Consider the following 22,622-nt stretch of genomic DNA (forward strand, 5'->3'; position numbering starts at 1 on the left):
CCGTTTCACCGCCCAGGAACCCTGCGCCTAAGTCACATGCTTAGCGTCCTGTCGGGGCACAGCTGGGTCTGCGGGCAGGCCTGTGGGCCCTCCAGCCCGGCCCCATCCGGGCCCGGCGCGCCCAGCTCGGTTCCTTTGCCTGTGCACCCTGGCAGGTGGCGTCAGGGGCGTGGGCCCGGCCGCAGCTCCCAGGTGCTGCCCGGGGGTCCTCAGGTCCCGGGGAGACAGCAGGTGCTCCTGGGCCCTGGGCAAAATGCGACTGGGAAGCCTCGGGGCTATTCCTGTCTGGCTGCTCCGGGGTCCCCTCTAGGGCGGCCAGGGGCCCCTACGGGTCTGCACCCCGACCGCACTTCCTCCTGGAGTCCGCACGAGCCCCGTGCCCGCCTGGCCAGGCCAAACCCTGCCTTCCACGTACACGGGACAGACACTTGCCTGAGCAGAACACACACCACCCTGCGCATGCGCGTGCGGGTTGCGCAGGGGCCCCGTGTGCGGAGACAGAGGCCCCGAGAAAGGAGACAGACGGAATCTGATCCCCCTGCATTTCACGTGCGTGTTCCGTCCGCCACCCAGAGAAACGGGTCGTTGGGCAGGCGGGGGCTCTGCAACCCAGTGTCACTACTTCTCCTCCTCCTGGGCCACCTTTTAGGTCTCCCCTCCGCACACACTGGCTCCGGCCCTGGTGTTTAGGCCCCAGCTTGAGGCTACCCAGGGCGGGAGCAGAGCCCGGCCAGGTGCGCACCACCGGGGAGCCAGGCACCTCCCCCAACCCAGGCCCCTTGTGTCATCGGCCTGGAGCCCCCTGGTGGCGCTCCGCTCTCAGGGCAAGGCCTTTGCCCCACCACTCGTGCCGGGGCTCACCAGTGTCCAAGAGAGAGGGGAACTGGGACCTTCGCGGGCTCTCCACAGCCTGCTAGGAGGAGAGGGGCATCCATCCGGGCAGGATGGAGTTCAGCCTCCTGCCAGGGTACCCTTGGTTCCCCAGGGTGCAGAGAAAGGACATGGCTCCGGCAGGGAAACCAAGGGGAGGGAATAGCTTAAACCCTGGAGCTGGGAGTGGGGGGAAGCGAGGCCACAGCAGAAGTGGGGAGGCCGAGGAGGTGAGAGGGGAGAGAAAGGGGGAGGGAAGAGTGAGAGAGGGAGACTTAGAGGGGGAGAGGGGAAGAGGGGGAGGGAGAGATGGAGAGAGGGAAGGAGGGGAAGGGAGAGAGGGGGAGGGGGGAGGGACGAGGAAGTGGGGGGAAAGGGGAGGGCTCTAGAGCTGGGGCTCTATGTGCGCCTGGGCCCCTGGGTCCAGAGAGGCTGAGCCTGGCGTGTGCGCGACAGGTGGCTTCTCCAGGGAGGAGAGAGGGCGGTCCCAGGTGTAAGCACTCATGGACTTCAACTTGTGGCAAAACCGCCCTCCATTTCCCCGGCCCTCTCCCTCACTGAAGACTTAAAGGTAAATCCGCTCACGTCCCCAGAAAGGAAGAGGAAGCAGAAGCCAGAGCTGGAGTCTTGTGCAAACCTCGGGGCTCCTTGCCACAGTCTCACTTCTGCCAGCCCCGGGCCTCACTGGACTCAGCAGCGTGAGGCCCGCAACGAGGGAGCAGACGGGGGTGCGGGGGGGGGGGGGGGGGGGGGGGGCGGCGGCCAAGGGGGAAGTGTGTGAGTCTCCCTTTGTCTCAGCTTCCCCTTTTCTCCGTGGACAGATTTGCTGAGCCCGCCTCCAGGAGTCAGAGTGGCTGGGCCACCAACACAGTGCCACCGACCCACAAACCACACGTACACCGTGCCCGACCACTTCTTTTTACAGATGAGGAAAGGGAGGCCCGGGGAAGGGACGGGTCCAAGGTCACACAGTGAGAGGGCAAGGCAAAGACAGGTTGTGGCCCCAAGCCCACCCTCAGCCATGTGGCCTATGGGATAAAGTCCTCGTGCCTTAGCTGAGTGCTCGGTGCTGTCCCCAGCTAGGCTCTGCCTGACCCTCCACTAAATCTTCCTGTACCTCTGCAGTGTGCGTATGCACAAACACCTGTTTCCTACCTCAGGGCTTTTGCACAGGCTGACCCCTCTGCCAGGCCTGCCCTTCCCCTGCACTGAGTGAAAACCCCCTCATCCTTTAAGGTTCATCGCAGGCACCGCCTCCGGGGAAGCATTCCTCAGCCTGTGGGGCAGGGTGAGGGCCTCTTCCACAGCCTGAGACCCTCAGGTTAATTTTACTGTACATTTGGCCAGGCCGCGGTGCCCCGCTGTTTGGTCAAACACCCATCTAGATGTTGCAGGGAACTATCCTGTGGGTATGATTAACATCTTACGACCAGTTTACTTTAAGCCAAGCGGACTGCCCTCCCTAATGGGGGCAGGTCTCATCCGGTCAGCTGAAGCCTTACGAGAACATCGGAGGTTTCCCAGAGAAGAAGGAATTCTGCCTCAAGACGGAATCCTGGAAATCCTGCCCAAGTTTCCAGCTTGCCAGTCTGCCCTGCAGATTTCGGACTTGCCAGCCCCCACAATTGGGTGAGCCAATTCCTTAAAATAAATGCCTCTCTCTCTTTGTGCGTGTGTATATATATATATATATCTCCATCCTACTGGTTCTGTTTCTCTGGAAAAGTCTATACGATCACGCTGATTCATAACTGTATGTTTATGATCATCTCCCCTACCAGACAGCCCACCCAGAGGACAGTGACGGTGGGGGAACACGGTGGGCCCAGTGGGGGAGAGTGCTGACAGAAAGACACCGGGGTAGGCAGGCCGGGAGGAAAGAGCCCACGGTCACTGAGGGCTCTGGAATGAACGAATGAAGGAATGAGTGGGACCTGGGGGAAATCCTTGCCAGAGTTCCACAGATGCTTTGCTCTTCTCTGCTCCTTTACCTTTCTCAACCTCAGGACGATCCTGCCTCTTCCACAGGGGGGGCCTCCAGGCTGCACAGACGAGGCCTTGCTCGGAGTCCCCAGGGGTTCAGGCCCAGGAGCTCTGAGTTATTCTTACCTGGGACACCCTCGCAGGCAGGACAGTTCCTCCCGCAGACCTGTGGCAGCAAGGCCTGGTCTGAAAGCCCTTCCCTGTTTGGCCTCCCACGCCTGGGGGCACCCAGACGCACCCACCTTGGGAGCCACACCTCTGCTTTACAAGCTGAGGGCTGAGGAGGGCCTGGCTGCCCTAGAGTGGCCACTGTGTGAGGCCCCCTCCTCCAGGGAGGCCACGGGGACCCCTAAATTCAAGAAAACAAGGGATGGAGCCCCTGTGGCAAGAGGGACAACCTTGGGCCCACTGTATCTGTGTGACCTCTCTGCCTCACACTCTCCCAAGGGCAAACATCCTGCTTTCACAGGGTCCAAAGGCATCGTTTGATTAAGAGTGCCGGTGCCCGGGCCTTGGGTATCTGGGAATGGGGCCCGGGGAGCTATTTTTTTTTTTTAAGTTTGTTTGTTTATTTATTTATGTATTTATTATTGTTACTTTTTTTTTTAGAGAGAGAGAGATACAGTGTGAGCTGGGGAGGGGCAGAGAGAGAGGGAGACACAGAATCAGAAGCAGGCTCCAGGTTCCAAGCTGTCAGCACAGAGCCCGACGCGGGGCTCGAACCCACAAACCACGAGATCACGACCTGGGCCGAAGTCGGATGCTTAACCGACTGAGCCATCCAGGCGCCCCTATTTATTTATTTTTAATAATTGCTACACCCAACGTGGGGCTCGAACTCATGACCCAGAGATGTCACGGGCTCTTCTGACTGAGCCAGCCAAGCGCCCACCCTACCTTACTTATATGTAGAATTTAAGAAACACAACAAAGGGGGCAAAGGAGAAACAAAAAGAGAGAGAGACAGAAACCAAGAAACAGACTTCACGCTAGAGAACACACTGTGGGCCACCAGAGGGGAGGGGGATGGGAGGGATGGGGAAACAGGGGATGGGGACTAAGGGGGGCACTTGTGATGGGCACGGGTGATGTATGGAGGCGTTGACTCACTGTATCGTGCACCTGAAACTAACGTAACACTGTATGTTAACTGTACTGCAATTAAAACAAAGAGCACTCTACCTTCCTGAAGCTGTGGCAAACCATCCCACGTGGGCTCCTTCCTCCCCCTCCCCTGTGGGCAGCTGCCTCACTCCCAGCCTGGGCCACCCCACACAGGCAGTTCACACAGGAGCTGGACCCACACCTTGGCCCGCTCCTCCCGTGCCCCAGATGGACTTAGGCGAAACGGGTTCCTCTTCTGGAAACAGGGCTAGGCACCAAGCCTCACAGCCTCACCCACAGGAGCAGACGTACAAGGAACTCACGAAGACATGCCATTAGATGGAGTCAGACCAGGACACGAGCGGGCAGAGATCCTGAGCAAGACTGGGGTACGGTGAGTGGGGGCTGGGGAGGAAAAGGAGGCTCCCCTCCAGAGGAGCGAGGCCCTGGTCAGAGATGGACTGAGGCACCTTCGGGAGGGCCCGGGGAGCCCTGGTCGCTGGATGGGGCCAGCCCCTGCTTCTAGCCTGGGGAATCCCTGCCGACAGTCAACCCCCTTTGTCTTGAGGGAAGGCAGGTGGGTCTCTGATCCTTATAGAAATGAGCCTAAATACTAACCGGGCATCCGATGCACAAATTATGGGGGCAAATGCCAGGCCGCCTGCAGAGCTGTCCACAGGACACAGGGAAGCTTCCCCTTGATGCCAGTATGGGATTGATATGGTGTCTTTGATCTGAAGTCACCAGGCCCCCAGAAGCCGTGGGCCTTGCGTCCTCCTGGCTGACACCCCACCGGCTCCCTGGCCAGATGCGTCTGTTTCTTTACCACAAAGCAGGAAAGATGGGTTCTCCCACAGCAGAACAGTGGTTCTGCTGATGGCCCTTGGCCTCGGCCACTTGGGCTGTGTACCCTCAATGCTGGCTTTGGAATCATCATTGGCAAGGCTGGAAGGAACTTTGTGGACCCTCTTGTCCAATGCCATCGTTTAGAGATGTGGGAACTGGGGCCCCAAGCCCCCACCCCACGACGGACCCTGATTCCTGATACATTTCTGTCCCACCACATCAAACATGGTGGCCACTCGTGCTCAGGCTCCCCCGCCAGGGCGTCTGCCTTCCATTGTCTGGTGGCGGTGAGGGTGGGCACGGTGGGACTGGGCAGCAAGGGATTCCCACCATTCAACCAGCCTGCAGGAAGCGTCCTGAGCTCTCAAGAGTTTGGCCTCACAGCTGCCTCTTGACCTTCAACAGCTAAAACAATCCTGGCTTCTCACCTTGCCGAGAACCCCAGGCATTTCCACTGCTCCCACCATCAAGAGCAAACACCTCGCCCAAGGGCTTAGAAGAACTTGCATGATTGGTCTCTGCCCCTGTGGCAACTTTACAGCGAGCGGCAAGTCCCCTTACTTATCACCCTCCAGACACGCGGCCTTTTTTCCATCTTCTTTAACAGACTTGCCTGAACACGCCTTTTCGCATGCGGTTCCCCGTGCCTGGAATGCCCTTCCCGATTTTTCACCTTTCAGCTCGCAGACCTTCCTCGGGAAGCCTTCCCTGACTCCCTCCGTGTCCCCAATCAGGTCTGCAGCCCCAACTTCTAAGAAGTTACATGTTGAATACTCTCCCTTTCTCTTCCTGGACCTTATTACAATTTTTAATGATATACTGATTTATACAGCAGTTGGCTTACTCTCTGGAACTCCAGTTAGATGACAGACTACAAAGGTGGGGCAGGGAGCTTGTCTCTGTAACCCCCCCCCAACCCCCTCCCCCGCTCTGCACTCCCATTATCTGCTGTATGTGTACATATAGAATAAAGGTTGTCCTTTTGAGAACACCCATATTCAAATGCAAAGAAAAATAGAGGTCCCTTGCTGAGCCCCAGGTGGAACCACCCTCCTCCCCTGAGCCTTGACTTCCTTCCTTGAGCTTCAGGACCACCGTCTGTTCCCAGGGGAAGGGACAGCTGGCCTCCTGTTTCCGGAAGACTCCATGTCTTTCCTCCGAGCCCTGAAGCAAAAAGCACATGTTGCCCTCCAAACAACTATACTACGCTGGACCCAAAGATCACCAGCTTCACGTAACAGGGGAAAACAAACGAACAAAGAGAAGAATCACAGCTGAAGGAACGGGCATTTACTGGGCCTGAACTTCGTCACGCACAATTTCTAGGCTTCCAGGTGGCCCTCTGGGGTTGGGAGGACCGTTTCTGTTTTACAGTTGTGGAAACTGAGACTTGGAGAGAGGCAGGCCCCTGCAGGGTGGGTGCAGCCGACTCCAGCTGGGTCTCCCCAGGGCCCAGGCCAGCCCTGGGCAGGGATGAGCTTTCTGGGGCATGTGTTTTTCCCCTGCCAGCCTCAGTTTCTCCTCCAGGGCCTAATTCAGCCCTGGGAGCCCCTCGTGGCTTTCCTTCCTCCTCACCAGGCCCCGCCCTCACTGAGACCTCAGCTTTCTCCATCCCGTCTTCCTCTCCCTCCATCCCTCCCCTCCTCCTGTTTCCCTGGCAACCTCATCCTCCGCTCTGCCACTTGGTCCCGCGCTCCCATCTCGTTCTTTCCTTTCATCTCTCCCCTGAGCGCGGGGTAAGGTCCAAATGCCCCTCTGTCCTTTGCCTCTGGTCTCTCACCCCCTTTTTGCTGTGGTTTTACCTCCTTCAATGCTCTCTTGTCATCTCAGGGCAACGTTTATTTACCTCTTGCTTACGAAAAAGGAAAAAAGAAAAAGGAAGGAAGAAAGGAGGGAAAAGAAACCCCGTTTCGCCAGCAGCCCTGGCCTCTCCATTCAGTCCCAGCCACCATTCTCTTTCTTAGGTAGCCCCCAGACGCAGACACCGACGTCTGCGGACACATCCTAGAATGGGCCCCCTGCCTGCCACCACGCAGGCTCCTTTCTGGCCTCACCCGTGGAAGGGAGGAGGCAAAGGCACAAGTCAGGGGGGACAGCTGTGAGGGGCCCAGGTGAGGGCTCACTGGGGGCAGGCACTCCAGGGGGCTGGGGGAGACGCCAGAGGCCTCCCCCCCGCCCCCCCCCCCCCCCCAGGATGAAGCAAGGGCAGGACCTAGAGTGCGGGATAAGCCAGGTCCAGAATCCCAGCAGCCCAGGGACCACCCCGCCCCCCTCGGCACACGGCAGGGGGGATGCCCAACGTACCAGGCCCTCCCCCTCCAAACAGGATGCTGGATTCATTCATTCGTCAAGATTCACTCTTCACCATAATCTTAAATTGCCTCTGAGATAAGGAAGTGTCCACTCTTGTAACCAGGCCTGCCCAGGGAGATGGGCATTTTAATTTGCACTTTACAGATGGGCAAACCGACGCTCGGGAGGGCTGTTACTTGTCCACATCACACAGCCAGGAAGAGGTAAAGGGGGGCTTTGAATGGATTATAATCATGTTTTCCCCCTTTGAACGTCCCTTCTTCCCATGTTCCCAGGAGGGGCAGGTCAGGCCGCCCCCTGGCCCAGCCCCCCTGACCTTCTTTCTACATTTCTGTGTTTAATCTGGAGTGATCAGAAATGACAGGAGAAACAAAGAGATTTACCACAGAAATTACAAGCAAGCCGATTATCACTGTGGCCCCAGCGTCTCAAAGCGACAGACAGAATAGACGGGCTGGTGGAAAATGGTATTACTCCCCTGTGAGACAAGAGTCACATGGAGAAAAAGGGGTCCTGGGTCTTTGGGAGCCCCGCAGGCTTGTGAGCATCTATGGGAGCTGTGACCAGTCCCTGGGCCAGGGCATTAGTCCTGGTATCGGTCCCCTAAGCCCTGGGACCAAGCTGCGGGAGCAGGTCCCGGCGGCGGCCTACCCTATCGGCTGCAGCTGGCAGGGCCTGGTCACAGAGGTGTCAGTGACACAACTCAGCTTCTCCGCCCAGAGGCTGGCTTAGCACCTCAGGAACCCCACGAGCAAGGCCTTAAGGAGGAAGACATAGGAAGGGAAGGACAGGTTTCGGCTCTGCAGAGGACCAGAGGTGAGGAACCTGGCTCTCAGTCCGGCAGGTCTGGCTTGCACCCCTGTCTCTGCCACTTATGAGCTGCATGGCCTGGGGCAATTTCCTTGTGAGCCGGAGTAGGCGTATGGACAGGATCTAGCACGTACCGAGGTTCTTCCTTCAGGTCAGGCTTGTCCCGGATGAGATCGTGTATAGAAAGCATGGAATCCTGATAACAGAACCCGCTTTACAGAGGAGGAAACCCGGGCACAGAGAAGTTGAGCCACCTGTGCAAAGTCCCCAGATACGCCCAAGAAAGCTGGAGTTCGGGTTTCCGCTCTTGGGTCTCACTCGAATGCTGGTGCTTTTAAGGTCAAGGAGACCAGGGAGATCGAATTTGACAACACGGCCGGGGCACAGGAAGGACTCAGTTTCTAGGAGCTCTCATTCTTATTCTTTCTATCCCCATCCACTCTGTTGGGGCCAGGCCAGTGCCGGGTGCTGGGGGGACCCAAAGATCCCCACTCTCAGGGACCTCCCGGTTTGGTGAGAAAGACAAGACGAAGAACTACGAAACAGTAGAGCAAAGCAGCAGACAGGAAATAAGCAGTAATGTGCGGGGCACCACAAAAGGGACGGAGCTACTTTGCTTTTTTTCTCCATTTCCACCTAAGGGGTCAGGAACATTTTTCCTTGTAAGCTGGCCCTTCAGAAGGCGGCCACAGACGCGCAGGGAGTGGACCACAGAGCCGGCCGCATCCCAACACGTTGGTTTGCGTGCGTGCCCATCCCCTCATCTGCGACAACCATCTCCCCGGCAGGTTTAACTGAGCCCACCAGCGCAGTGAGCTTGATCCCTGGTGCTCAGTACACAAAGGTCGGCGGTGGCCGGGGGAGGGCTGGGGAGGCCCAGAGCCGGGGAAGGCTGAAATGCAGGAGAGCCGAAGAGGGCCCGGCCAGCTGGAGGCCCAGGATGGAGGAGGGGAGAAGAGCAGCGGGCAGAGAAGGTGCGGAGGGGTGAGGATGGGGGAGGAGCGGGGCCTGGGCCCAGAGCCCTCCTCTTCTTTCTCACAGCAACCCGTGTGAGTCGCCCCAGGGACTCCATCCCGGCAGAGCCCCTGGCACGCCTGGCTGCTGATGCCCATGCCGTAATCAACATTTATTTTGCAGTCACCCACACGCCCGACTCGAGAACAGATTTATGCCAGGAGAGGAGGGAAAAAAAAAAATGCCTCTCTCATTCACGTAATGCCTCCCTGTATCTCCTGGGGGGAGGGACAGCTGGTGCAACACTTAGGCTGACAGTGTGCGTGCAGACATCAGGCACACACGCCGTCCACACAGGCTGGAATCAGCGGCAAGCCGGAGCAACTTGCAACTCTGTTCTCTCCTTAGTCACCTTCACGCAGCGAGTTGGGGGACAGGACCCACGTGAGGAGTGGGAGCCCATGTGCATACTTGAGGACCCCGCGGACTGGCCCGGGCGGGGGGGACACGCACAGGGCGGGTGGAGGGAACCCACAGTGCAGCTGTGAGATAAGTCAGGCGAGAGACTGGCAGGGAAGGCAGGAAAGCATCCCAGCCGGGTGCTGCTGGGTCCGTACGGTACCGGGAGCTAACGGGGTGCGCCCCGGGGGGCCTCATCTACGGGCTGGAGGAGAGGTGGGGGGGAGTCCTGGAGGACAGGGAGAGCCAGGAGAGGGGCCTGGAGGCCAGGTCCCCAGAGGGGGGCGGTTCCACAGACTCAGAGGAGGTGTCCCAAGCAGCCAGCACAGCCCAAGCGGGACCCGGGTTCCTCTTCAATCCAGATCACTTCAGAGACCTCATCTGCGTAGGGGGGGCCCCAGGTGCTGCAATTCAAATGCATGTGGGGCCGTGACCCAAGGGCCAGAGTGATCTTAGTGGAGGCGACAATTATAAAACGAGGAAATATCTGCCTTCCCCAGAGGTGCTTGTGGTCCAGGTTGAGGATGACCACTGTCCCTGCCGTTGGGAGTCAGCCTACGGGGGCGGCAGTCAGCCTGGCCACCGCCTCCTTCATCTCTCACAGCCTCAGTTTGCCCAACTGTAAAATGGATGGAGAAGATTAAAAAAGCACTGAGTCGGGGCGCCTGGGAGGCTCGGTCGGTTGTGCATCCAACTTCGGCTCAGGTCACGATCTCACGGATCCTGAGTTCAAAGCCCGCTTCTGATCCTCTGTCCCCCTGCTCTCTCTGCCCCTCTCTGCTCACGTTCTCTCTCTCAAAAATGAACAAACATTAAAAAAAAAAAAATATATATATATATATGTATATATATAACTGAGTGAAAGTACCTGACATACGGGGCTGGAATTTGGTAAATGGTGATTTCTTGGTTTCACCAATATATATGTACAAGATATGTACACACACAAGGTGAATCACCTAGGACCCTAAAATATTTGCCATATACTTTTTACTACTAAAAATATGCTCTTACCACTCCCATGAATGAGCATGACCACTTGGAAAAAGCAGCTGCGATTCTGAGGAAGAAAAAGTAGCCAAATCAGGTGCACAGGGAGAGAGGCTGGAAATGAACCCGACCTTATGGAAGATTCTAGCTTAGTTGTCAGCCCACAAAAGAGCCCCCGCTTGCTTGGGGCTGGACGTTCCCAACCCCATGCCTGTAGGGCCATGAGGGTCCCTCGGGGCCCAGGACGTAGCGTGGAGCCCTGGAGAGGCAAGAGTGTCTTTCCTGGCAGGATGTGGAAGCCGTCCTCATAGATGCCACACATCATCTCTTCTATGGAACCCATCAAGGCGGCTCAAAAGGCCAAATTCCCGAGGCACTAGGGTGGCTCAGTCAGTTAAGTGACCGACTCTTGATTTTGGCTCAGGTCATGATCTCAAGGTTCGTGGGTTCGAGCCCCACATCGGGCTCTGTGCTGGCAGCACGGAGCCGACCTGGGATTCTCTCTCCCTCTCTCTCTCTCTGAAAATAAATTAATAAACTTAAAAAAAAGACCAAATTCTGAAACAAATCACAAAACTCCACTCTCCTCACAAGTGTAGCCCGCTTCTGGGGCCCCCGGGCACCTTCTCAGTCTCTAACAGCTGGGATGACCCACCGTCCACAAACACAGCCCCGGGGGGGTCACAAGGGGAAGGGAGAATTCGAGAATGAGATCCCCTGGGCTTCGCCCGATTCCCTGAAACGAAAATGCCCGAGAAGTTTCTCGTGTGAGAACCACACGAACTCACACGTGCACAGGCCAGGGGGCAAGGGTCACCCTGCTCCCTGCGCTGCAGCAAGGCCTGGCTGGGCAGCGTCCCAGCTCAGAGCAAGCACTGCCTCCGGGAGGCCTGGCGCAGTCCCTCCCCCATACGCCCCCAGATCTGGGCGCCAAGCACATGATGGAACACAAGCTCGTCGGGGACTCAGGCCGGGGAGTGAACTCGCCCGCTCACGCAGGCACGGCCCTCTGCAGTTTACAAAGCCCTCCCAGGCACAATGCCATTGGATCCTCCCTGCTGGGTGCCGATCTGGCTGGCATCTGTATGGGCATCTCCTCCACTGGACAGATGGGGGATGACGACCCTGATGTTAGCAGACCGGCTGGCGGGTGTCGGTGCCCGCCGGGGCCAACTCTACGCGCATTACCTAAGTCAGTACTGACCACTGTCTGTGTGCACCATCACCCCCACTCTACGGATAAGGAAACTGAGGCACGGAAAGATTAAGAACATCTTTAGAGCAGTGCTCCCCGTGACTGCCTCCATATTGATGCCTGCAGGAAGCATTTAGAAGCTTTTACAGCAACTTGAAGTTGCCAGGATGGGGCGCCTGAGTGGCTCAGTCGGTTAAGCGTCTGACTTTGGCTCAGGTCATGATCTCACGGTTCATGGGTTCAAGCCCCGCCTCGGGCTCTGTGCTGACAGCTCAGAGCCTGGAGCCCGCTTCGGATTCTGCGTCTCCCTCGCTCTCTCTGCCCCTCCCCTGCTCACACTCTGTCTCTGTCTCTCAAAAATAAATAAACGCTTAAAGGAAAAAAAAAAAAAAAAAAAGGAAAGAAATTGCTAGGACATCCAGGCAGGGTTGAAAAGGTGTCGGTCTGTGAGGATCACAAATACTAGCAGTTTTAAAAGTAGAAGCACTCACGTAGAGCCCAGACTGGTTTCCGAAGGCCTGAGTTCAGTCTGGCCTCTGCTCCTTCCCAGAGGTGTGATTATTCCTTTTCTCTCTCTTTTTAAAAATGTTCAATGTTTATTTGTGAGAGAGACAGAATGTGAATGGGGGAGGGGCAGAGAGAGACAGAATATGGATGGGGGAGGGGCAGAGAGAGAGAAAGAGAGAGAGAGAGAGAGAGAAAATCCGAAGCAGGCTCCAGGCTCTGAGCTGTCAGCACAGGGCCCGGTGTGGGGCTTGAACTCACGAACGGTGAGATCATGACCTGAGCCGAAGTCGGACGCTTAACCGACTGGGCCACCCAGGTGCCCCATATTCTGTTTCTCTTTACTAAACTGGGGTGGTTCTGACAGCACCTGCTTACAAGTTAACAAACTCAAGGTGCTCACAGAAGAACCTGCCACACCTATTTGCTACTATAATTAGCGCCTGGCAACCTGCTGGGGGCCATACTGTGGGTCACTGGAGGTGCTGTGGTCCTTGATGTAGCTCTTGACCACCAGCTCCTCTGCTGTCCTGGTAGCTGGGGGCCCATGAAACGCGCCTGCCTCCGAAAGCCTTTCCCCAGAGGCAGACCCTCACCCCTGCCCCCTGCCCCCCACCCCCAGGATCTGCTCCCCTTTCATCTCTAGGCCAGGGTGGCTGTGGGGGCCTTAACAGGGTGTGAGGAGATGTTCTTGCCCAAACCGGAAATACCTGACGGGCAGCCAGCACACCTAACTCTTGCAATCTCCAGGTTTGCCAGCAGGTGTCTTGAGAAGCAGGTGGGGTCAGGGAGAGCAGTGGTGGTGGCCTCCCCGCCTGGCCCCAGTCTCACATGTCTCTCTGCAGCGGGGACAGCACCTGCCCCCCAGGCCTCTCCGTCCTTCCCCGGAGTACAAATCCCAAACTTCCCCAGATAACCACATTGCCTGCTACCTTTCCCCGTCGTCCTCCAGGCCCACGGGGAGGACACAGTCCATGCTCCAGGCACATTTCCTGAATAAACCACCCTTCAAGGGGTTCGGATGGACCTCCCCGAGCCCCCCCCCTCCACCTGGACCCCGGCCGCTCCTGCTTACGCCACCCTCCCCGTCCGCTGCTGACTTGTCCCCTCTCCCTTGCTCCACAGACGTGGCTGGAACCCTGTCTCCATCTTCCTTGGGGAGGAGACCACCCCCTTCCCTCAATACCCTGTGCCCTCAGCGGGTGGGGGACGGGGTCCCGCTGGGAATGCAACTTTCCGTTCTATACAGCCCTCGGCTGTGTGCTGTGCGGTAACCATTAAAACATCCGCTGAGGACAAATTCAGTTCACACTTCAACAAACATTTATGCGGCATCGTCCGTGGGCCAGCTGTGCGGGGCGCGGCAGAGGACACACACAGAGCTCGCCCTTGGGAGTCACCCCCTCGCCCAGGCCTCCACTTTGGCCTCTCGGCTATGCCAGCACCCTTGCTCTGCATCGTCCAGGCCACCCACACCCCAGGGCTCCTTCCCAGAGACGCCCGTGTCCCCCGAGCTGTCCTAGCCGGCTGCAGCCCCTGGCGGTGCCCAACTTCTTGCCTTCTCTCTACCCCCGAACAGGGGGTCAGGTCCTCCACCCCCTCTTGGACCCCTGCTCTCTGTTCCCCCCACTGGACGCCATAGGTGACCACTTCCAAACACAGAGGATCCGGGGCTCTTCCCTGACCAGGTAGCAGCCCTGCATCTTCCCTGGGCTCCAGGCCGCTCACGGCTTCCTTCTACCTCTGTTCCCTCAGCTCAGTGGCCTCCGCTTTCCCATCTTCCCAGGGCTTCCTCCGACTCTCCCCTCCGTGCTGACATCACTCGGCCTACACCTCTCCTCCCTGCCCCCCACCCCCACCCCCCGCGTTTCCTGGGTGTCGAACCTTCTGTCAACCATCCCTCTAAACTCCAAGGATCCTCCTCTCCAGTTCCGGTTTCCCAGCCTCCTCTCCAGGACTCCAGGTCCAGCCGAGGCAGGGTCCCCCGCCCCCCGGGGCCGAGGCCACACCGGACAACCGTGGCTCCGTGTGGAACCCGGCCCTCTTCCCGATGCTCAGCCTACGCACGGCGTTCCCACGGCCTCCACCGGGCCCTCCCTTGCAGGAGAGCGAGGCTCCCACAGAGCAGGGTGGTTTGGTGGGGAGGGGGGTCCGCATCCACCTCGGACCCTGACCCTCACGTCAAGGCCGCCCCTAGGGCCAGGCAGAGAGGGAGCAGGTCCCCAGGGTTATGTCTGAATCCTGCACAAGGCAGGACCAGGCCAGCCCCTGGTGACAGACTCTCAGGACTTCCCAGTGAGAACCATCTGCCCGTGAGTGGCTCCCTCTGGTCTGGCGGAGCCTCTTTCCCAAACACCCTTCCCTCTCGGAGTGGGAGCCTGGAGGAAGCCATGTCCCGCATGGGGATTTTTTTTTTTTTTTTTAACACATTTGGAGCCACGGAGGAAAATGAACACATTCACATTCTCTCTGCTCAAATAAACCGACTTCTCTGTTCGTTCTCTCCCTTGAAAACAGAAGCACTATTCAAAAAGAGAAAGAAAAAAGAAGAAAGAAAGAGGCAACAAGAAAAGAAGTGAATAGAAGAGGAAGAAGGGGAAGGAGGGCGGGAGAAGAGGGTCCCCGAGGGAGCCGGCAGGGCTCAGAATGAAAGGCAGAGCGTGAAGGGAAGGAGAGCGCACAGACAAAGCAGGAGAGAAAGACAGGAGCTTTGAAAGGAAGAGTGTTCCTCGTGAATACGGCGTGCAGGGGAGAGGGAGCACTTGAAAAGGAGCAGCCGAGGCAGTGACCCCTCATTCACACTCGGTGCCAATCACGGCGACAATGCAGACCCTTTCTTCTTTTCTCCTTCTCTCCTTTCTGGGGAGAAAGGGAGGCAGGGAGAGGCTGAGAACTGCAAGTTAATTCCTAAAAATACAAAAAATAAATGCAGTTCCACTGGAGAAGCATCAAAGAGTGGCTTGAAAGGCTTTCCCCGAAACTCACTACACCCGCGAGGGAAGTGCTCCCTCTCGGGGAGCGGGGGCACAGGCCGGTGGCCATCGGCTTTATTCCAGGGTCGGCCTCCTCCCATTGGGTCCTGGGTGAGCCGAGGTGGAGAGGGGCCCCGGGCTGTGACACTGTCGGGGAGGCCCGGTCTCCGCGGGCGGCCTGGCCCTCGTGGTGGAGAGCTGGCTGAGAGCTGAGGGCCCAGGCCCAGGGCGACAGAGGAGGGTCTGCGCCGGGCAGCTGTTCTGGCTGGATGCCGGCCTGGGCCGCACAGCCGTGCGGGAGGCACATGCTACTTGTGGAATGAATGACACTGGCGGCTCGGGCATGGGGCACCCTCTCCAGGGACGGCGCCAAGGAAGCGCCGCTCAGGCCTGCTCGGGTCAGGCCTCGTTCTGGGAGGGTGAGAGGCGGGTGACTCGTTTTCATTAGCTGCCGGCGGTGGGATCACTGTGTCTACAAGGGAGGGGCCTCCATGGACACATCACAGATCAGCACTTTCCTGAGTTAGCCAAGACCCAAACACTGCAACATATACGGGTGCCCCAAGGAGCCCAGGTCCTGGGGCGCCTGGGTGGCTTAGTCGGTTAAGCGTGCGACTCTAGGTTTCGGCTCACGGTTGGTGAGATAGAGCCCCACGTCGGGCTCTGCGCTGACAGCCTGGAACCCGCTTGGGATTCTCTGTCTCCCTCTCTCTCCTCCCCTCTCCTGCTTGCACACACACACACACTCTCTCTCTCTCTCTCTCTCTCAAAATAAAGATCAATTAAAAAAAAGAAAAAACTCCGGGTCCCTCTTTCGGGAACAGTCCGAGATCTGGGCTTCTGTCCTTCCCTCCTCCCTGCGGTCAGACATCAGTAATGACTCGCGCCTACTGTGTGCTCAGCTCCAGGTAACACAGCGCATAGGACTGTCCCTACTTGTACAGTCCTCAGTCTAGTGACCAAATGGCTCCCAAGATGTCCCTCTGAGATCACAGGTGAAGGCCCCGGGTCCCCCTTTGTCTTTCCTCGTCTCGCTCTCTTCCTGTCTTTCAATACTCATGGAGTCATGACGAAACCCGAAATGGGGTCACCTTTACGCAGAGGTTCCTTTTTTCCCTTCTGATCATCCAGACGCTGGATAATGAGAAACGCCTGGGAACAGAGAGGCTGGGCGCGGGAAGACTGATTGGTTTATTGACTGATTGATTGAGCGAGCCTCCATCTCACTTCTCCACTGAGCCATCAGTCTGTGCCGAGCTCAGTGGCGTGGGCTGGGATTAGAGAGTGACAAGGACCAATCAGAGGCCCTGAGATGCTTGAGGCCAATCTAGTAGGGGGTGGGGGTGGGGTGCACCGCAGAGCTGGGAAAGGAAACCCTGCCTTTGCTAGCTTCATCTGGGAAGGGCTGTTCAGTTGGAACGGGCCCAGAAAGGCCTCCAAACCCAACCAGGAAGCCGAGAGAACAGGCACCGGGAAAATGCAAAGGAGCGCAGGGTCGGAAATTTCACTGAACCGCCAGGAGCATATAATTACTCTTGCATTTCAATCCAACAGATGCAAATTCCAACAAATATTTATTGAGCGCCTGCTATGTGCCAGCCAGCTCTTGTGCATTTCTAGGGAGGAGGCAGTGAACCCGACCAAGGCTTGCCCTGGAGAACTCACGCTCATGGTATACAGGGGGCGCGTCAGGCAATGAAACAGGTGATTACAATTTAGGGTGAGGGGGGCTGTGGGCGCCCTGAGGAGGGACAGCCTCGGGGAGCTGGGGGTTCAGAGAAGCCTGTTCAGAGGAGGGGGCATCGGGTTATTGTAATACATTCCCATGAACTAGATTTTCAGTTGTCTTGAGAAAGCTTTAAAGAATTTCACCGGCGAGATACCCCAGTGCCTAGGAAAAAACCAGAATTGATCAATGAGCTATAGATAAAAACACCTGATAGATGTTTTCTCAATCCTTTGGTGTACTGGGAAGAATGAGTAATAGACCCAGAAAACCAAGCTGCCGAGAACAATAATTAACTTTTTTAAAAGAAGAAATAGAGCTCAGCGCTCGGCTTAGCCGTGAACAGTATGAACATTGTGAGTTTAACCCCAAATCGTGATAGAACGATATTGGCAGGAAAGGCAAGAACATGGAAGCAACAGATAAATGTCCCAAATTGCTAAATGGAGAAGTGGTAGGATAAACACAGTCTTTCGAAATATGGAGGTGAACAACAGGAGACATATAAAAGAGCTGAGAGACTGTTTATGGGTCTGGAGGGCTGGGGTGCGCGAGGAGGTGGGTGGGGCCCGTGGCTGTACCCTTACCAGACCTCCAGTATTGACTTTAAAAAAGATGCATATGCATTCGTTTGAGAAAAAACAAAACCAAAAGCAAGCAAACAAGCAAAAAAGGCTTGGCAGAGGACTCGTTGTTAAGTCAAATTGGGATCTTTCTGGAGGACTCAGCCAAGAGAGACCCAGAAAGGGCACCATGCGTATACATTTATGAGAACAGAAATTTCTCCGAGAAAGAACAGAATTCAGCGGGCTCCTGCCCAAGGTAACATAATTAGACAGAACAGAATGCAGGGAAAGTGCCTTGGGAGAAAAATCTGCAGAATATTGGCATGTGGTTTTGAAAACAAGATCCAAAGCACCAGGGATCCTTCCCTGGGGGGGGGGGGGGGGGGGGGGGGGGGGGGGGGGGGGGGGGGGGGGGGGGGGGGGGGGGGGGGGGGGGGGGGGGGGGGGGGGGGGGGGCGGCGAGGAGATCCAGAGACCCAGACATGGCTCTCCTGCAGGGGCCTAGATCCTCGGGAAAACTGGGGTGCGTGTTAATACAGCCCACTAGGGCAAGGGCAGCATGATCTATGCGCAGGGAGGGTGGCAGTCGGGACACACTGGCCTGAGCCCTGGGACCCCCTCACCACGCCCCCCGTCCCTCAGCATCGAGGCCACCGTGCCCAAAGTGCCCTCCTGTTCTGGCCCTCACACGTGCATGCTGTTCCCACCAGCCACTATGCTGTGCCTTACCGTCTTTGGTAGGCCTTTTAAACTCGAAACACGTAACAGCAAAACCCCACTTGTCCAGAGGTCCCTTCTCCGGCAACCCCACCTGTCCCCCAAAACAGAGAACAGCAGAGCAGACCAGACAGCTCAGAACGCGCAGACGTTGATCGGACGAGCGTGCCTCCGAGAAGAGTCTGTGCTCTTCCCTCCTGGACCACGCCCCTCGCTTGCAGCCTCTGGACCCAGTTCTAACAAGCTTGTGTATCTGGCCTCCCAGGCCGGCAGATGCGAGCTGCAAATGAGAAGGAGGAGCGGGAGGTGGATGGGGTACCACTGCTGGAGGCTGTGACGGCGAGGGCGCAGGACGAAAACTACCAGCAGGCAGTGTGGGGCCAGCCAGGGTGGGACAGGCAAGTTCGGCGTCTCCGCACCCACATCACTCACTAAGCTCACGACCGTCAAGACAGGGTAGATCTGGGGCACCTGGGTGGCTCAGTCGGTCAAACGCCCGACTCTCGATTTCGGCTCAGGTGGTGATCTCAACAGTTCATGAGTTCGAGCCCCGAGTTGGGCTCCGCGCTGACAGCGTGGAGCCTGCTTGGGATTCTCTCCCTCTCAAAATAAATGAATAAACTTAAAAAACAAAACAAAAGACAGGTTAGATCCTATTAGAGTATATCCAACATTCTGTTTGGCACTCAGGGATGCACGTGTTGGGTCCCAGGGCTGGGGTTTGGGGATACCACCTTGTCACTTAGCCAGTCTGGAGCAAGCAAAGCACTGCCTCTGCCCAGTCTCCCAGCTGCCACCTCTGTGCAGAGGCACAGGAAGCCCCAAGGCGGGTCACAAGGGCTGGGTTCTGGTCCAGGTCTGCTTACCGCGTGGACCTGTGCACAAGCTCAGTCTCTCAGAATCCCATCCACCAACTGTGGATAGAGAACGCTTGCCCGCTCCGGCCGGGCTTGGCGGGGATCAACTGAAATAATCTCGACAGCCAGCGGAAACATTTTATAAATATAATGTAACGTTGCTAAAGCCACCTCTTTTATTGGTGGCTGGACGTGGCATCCCATGACTCACACAAGGTTAGGGGACAAAGGAGATACCCTCGACCGTACACCCTCTGCCTTAGAACTTTCTTAGACACAATGAAGCAATGATCAGGCCAGTTTCAAAACCACGCAAACTGAACTTGTACACGCTCGTTCGAAGACAAAGCCGGAATCCGTTCTACAAGACGGCTGGCCTGCCTGGACGCTTCAAAGCCACTGGCCCACGCAAGGCACAGGGGGACTGTCCGAGATTAAAAGAAGTTTAAAGAAAAATAACCACCGCACATGATGCGCGAGCCTTTTGGGATCAGGAAAAGAACCTAAAAGACATTTTTGGAGGTCAACGGGGGAATATTATATTATGATATATGTCACACTATATTATTGATTAATGGTAATTTTTGAGGCATGATAATGGCGTGGCGGGTATACAGGGGAAAGTCCTTGCTCCTAAAAGCCACCTGCCGAGGTACTGAGGGGTGAAGCGTCAGGCCGCCTGTACCTCACTTTCAAATGATTCAGCAAAACCATCTCAAAGAGAGCGAGATAAAGCAAACGTAGCAAAATGTTAACAACTGTTAACAACTGGTGAACCTAGATGAAGGTTCTTAGCTTTTCTGTGAGGCTCGACATTTTCAAAATAAAAAGTTATGAGGAAACAGAACTTCGCCCCGCAGGCGGAGTGTGACTTTTTCTTTGCAGGCGCTGGGCCAATCTTTGGTCGGTTACCCAATCTGCCCGATGCAGAAAGTGAGGTGCTCGTGGCGAGGACGGGGCCATGCCTTGCTCCCCGATCCGCACGCACACACAGAAGACACACGGACCGTGCACTGGAGTCCGCAGGCAAGACGGATCACAACCCGCCTTGGCCCCAGCTACCCCGGCCCTGCCCAGCCCCGCTGCTTGAGGGCTGAAGGAAATTCAGTGCCTGGGCACAGCTTCCTCTCGGGTCCGCCCCCAAGGAGCTCATCTCTTCTCCCTCAGGCCCATCTCCTGTGTGTCCAGATTTCAATATTTTATGCCCGGGGCCCATCGCCCCCCTGGATCCTGAGTTCTTACAAATTCTTTCAGGCCCAGATCCTGCTGCTGAAGATGCTCTAACGGTCAGAACCACAAAGTACTTGCCGGAGATCATTTCGACTGTGACGTACTAGCTCAGCCCTCACTGCACCGTAGCCAGGCCGTGGTGAAGGCCGGAAGCCCCCAGGCTCTGCTACCCAGGGGTGATGCTCACTGGTGATCGGGCCTCCGTTTCCCTTTCTGAACATGGGTCCTTCCAGCTGACTCTCTAGGGACCCCAGCTCTGCTTAGCGCTCTCTTAGTTCATTCTGGCCGGAGGCTCGGGGCTGGTGGGGCAAGGCAGCCTTCCCATCGCCGGAGAAAGGTCCTAGTGCATTCTTGCTGCGGCCAGGACTGGCGGCTGGCTCCTGCCACCTTCCTAAAGTGCTCCCAGGGGGTTCCCGGGCTCACCGCCCTGGAGGAGTAAATGAAAACGCCCAGGATGAGCCCATCCCCAGAGGCTCTGGTGATTTTCGAAAGCCCTTGGGTGATTCGAATGTGCACGAGGGTGGAGTACAGCCCCCCAAGGAAGCCGATCAGAGCGAAGACAGACCTTCTCCCAGTCCTGCTGCCCTCCTCCCCAGCCATCCTAGGATTCCACCTTCCGCCTGTCCTCTACAGGAGCCGTCCCTTCCTTGTAACGTCCCCTCCCATCCCCACCTCCCCAAACCTCTAGCATCCTTCAAGGTGGGGCTCCAGTCTCACTTCAGCAACTCCGGGCTGCCCGCTTCTTCAGGAGGACAGGGCCCTGAAGGCAGCACAAGGGTCTGGATGCCATTCTCAGGCATCAGGAAGCCAGGGGAGGGTTTCGGGCAAGGAAGGATTGTGATCCAATGGCTGTGTGCAAAGTCCTTCTGGTTACAGTGTGACGGAAGGCCACGACGACGTGTCCCCGCTGGGCTTATCTGTTTAAATCTTTCACAGTCCCCACCCCTACAGCTCTCGCCTCTCTCTCGGCCCCCCTGGAGGAAGCCTGGAGGCCTCCAACTTTTGGAGCCGTGGCCAGATTTGTCACCAGGGCTCATGGGGTGTCACAGGGAAGAATGGAGCAGGCTTTCTCGCCACCATGGCCAGTAGGGCTGACAGCTGAATGTGGGGAGGCCGTGGTGAGTGACAAATGCTAACAATGAGAACTCATCCCAGGCTCCCAATGGGCAGGGACCATCTGGACAGAGCCAGAGGCCACCGAAGGGACATCCCTCAGTGGGGGAAGGTGGTTGCTTGAGCCACGTCGGGGAGGGGCTTTGGAAATCCAAGGAGCATTCACGCTCATTCAAAGGGAGGTGAAAATCAAACAGCACCAAAGGAATGGCTGGGAGATGCTAGACAGCAAACACGGGAAGGGTTTTGCCCCAGACGAAAGCAATGGGGAGAGGACGAGGGCAACAGAGGCCGAGGGAGGGTGAGAAGGAAAGGTGGAGGAATGGGAGGGAGGGTCCAACGTTTCTGAGTTTACCAAGAGAGGGGGAAACAGGGTAGAGAAGAAAAAGAGAAGTGGAAGTCTCTCCAACCCTTGAGAAAAGCTGGCCCGCGCGTGGGACGGGGTGGGGAGAGCGTGTCTCAGAGCTCACAGCTCACCTCTTCTTCCAAAGAGAAGCCCAGTTTGGTCACCCCAGAAGCATCAGAACTCCATGAGGCTGGGAAATGCTGACCTCAGGGTGTGGTCCCCCCTGGGGCACCAGGCTCCTGGGAGGGCCGGTGCTGGGTCCACTGAGCTCTGCTGTAGCCATCTTGAGACTCTTACTGATTTTCACACACGGGGCCCTCGTTTTCATTTTGGAACAGCAAATTATGTGGCCGGTCCTGGCTGACCTTTCCAGAGGACACTTTTGCTGGAAAGGCAGGGAGCAGGAAGGCAGTGGGCCGGCTCCGGCTGCAGCTCCCTGTTTGCTAACCAAATACACAACCTGGCCTTGTTGACTCAGCCAGCAGCTATCAGCAAGTACAGGGCTTCCCATCCCTGGCCTGACTCCTAGGGAGCGTGAGAGGCTGGGGGCGCTCAGGGTCCGCCACACCCTGGGCACAATACGGTCCTGACCCCATCCCTCGGTGTAAGAGGCGCGGGTGGCACTCAGGCGCAAAAGCCAGGCTGAACGCCCGCCCGGTCCTGGAGAACTGCCGTCCGCAGTCGGCCAGCGGCCGAGGGTCCACATCCGGGAACAGCTGGGCTCCTCTGCGCACAGTGGAAGACGCCACGTCTGTGGTTGCTGAGGGCTCCATGCAGGGAGCCGGAGAGCTGCGGTGTTTGGGGACAAGGCCACGGCTTCACGCGTGTGGCCCCCACACCATTCAGGGGACCACTGTGTGGTCACGGAGTCTCTAAGTGAAGTGGCAAGGGGGCGCTTGGGTGGTTCAGTTGGTTAACCGACCGACTTCGGCTCAGGTCACCATCTCGCGGTTCAGGAGTTCGAGCCCTGCATCGGGCTCCTCATTGACAGTACAGAGCCTGCTTGGAATTTTCTCTCTCTCTCTCTCTGCCTCTCTCCTGCTTGTGCTCTCTCTCTCTCAAAATAA

At 57.1% G+C, this 22,622-nt stretch overlaps 1 protein-coding gene and 1 long non-coding RNA gene across 3 annotated transcripts in view; one reads left to right on the plus strand and one right to left on the minus strand.

Annotated features, from left to right (window-relative positions):
* The window catches only part of ZNF710 (zinc finger protein 710), a 67,247-nt gene that overhangs the window by 16,290 nt on the left and 28,335 nt on the right, over positions 1-22,622 (minus strand). The window lies entirely within an intron of this gene.
* Positions 4,239-5,630, plus strand: LOC122467556. 2 transcript variants are annotated; one of them, XR_006293012.1, is made up of 2 exons: positions 4,239-4,346; positions 5,411-5,630. It is a non-coding gene; the product is annotated as an uncharacterized LOC122467556 (long non-coding RNA). The 2 variants fall into 2 exon arrangements; XR_006293011.1 differs by having other exon boundaries at positions 4,243-4,351.

This window comes from Prionailurus bengalensis, chromosome B3, assembly GCF_016509475.1.
Source record: "Prionailurus bengalensis isolate Pbe53 chromosome B3, Fcat_Pben_1.1_paternal_pri, whole genome shotgun sequence".
NCBI lineage: Eukaryota > Metazoa > Chordata > Mammalia > Carnivora > Felidae > Prionailurus > Prionailurus bengalensis.